Below are 365 nucleotides of genomic sequence, written 5' to 3'. Positions count from 1 at the left end.
CGATAGGCTCGTGACCCCCAACACCCAGCTGGGCCGAAGGGGAAACGGACGTAATTTAAGTGTATGTAATCTAAATCCAAGTTTTATGGTTGATCCGTTTCTCCTACGGGGCACTTTTCTGATCTAAAGAAAACGAATAAATCAACAAACGTCTACAGCTTAAAATACAATCATCATATCCATCGAAAAGATGGATATGATGATTAATGAAAAATTAGATCTTTGATTTGCCTCGCAATAAAACGCAACCAAACGGAAGCATTGTAAAAATAAATCACTAGACGGCAAGATGTAAATACGTAAGCACAAATGGCAAACAAATAGCATAAAACAACATGAAAAATAACCTGCATAAGAACAAAATC

Source organism: Penaeus monodon, chromosome 29, assembly GCF_015228065.2.
Source record: "Penaeus monodon isolate SGIC_2016 chromosome 29, NSTDA_Pmon_1, whole genome shotgun sequence".
NCBI lineage: Eukaryota > Metazoa > Arthropoda > Malacostraca > Decapoda > Penaeidae > Penaeus > Penaeus monodon.
The sequence above is the reverse complement of the archived record's forward strand: the minus strand, read 5'-3'. Positions refer to the sequence as shown.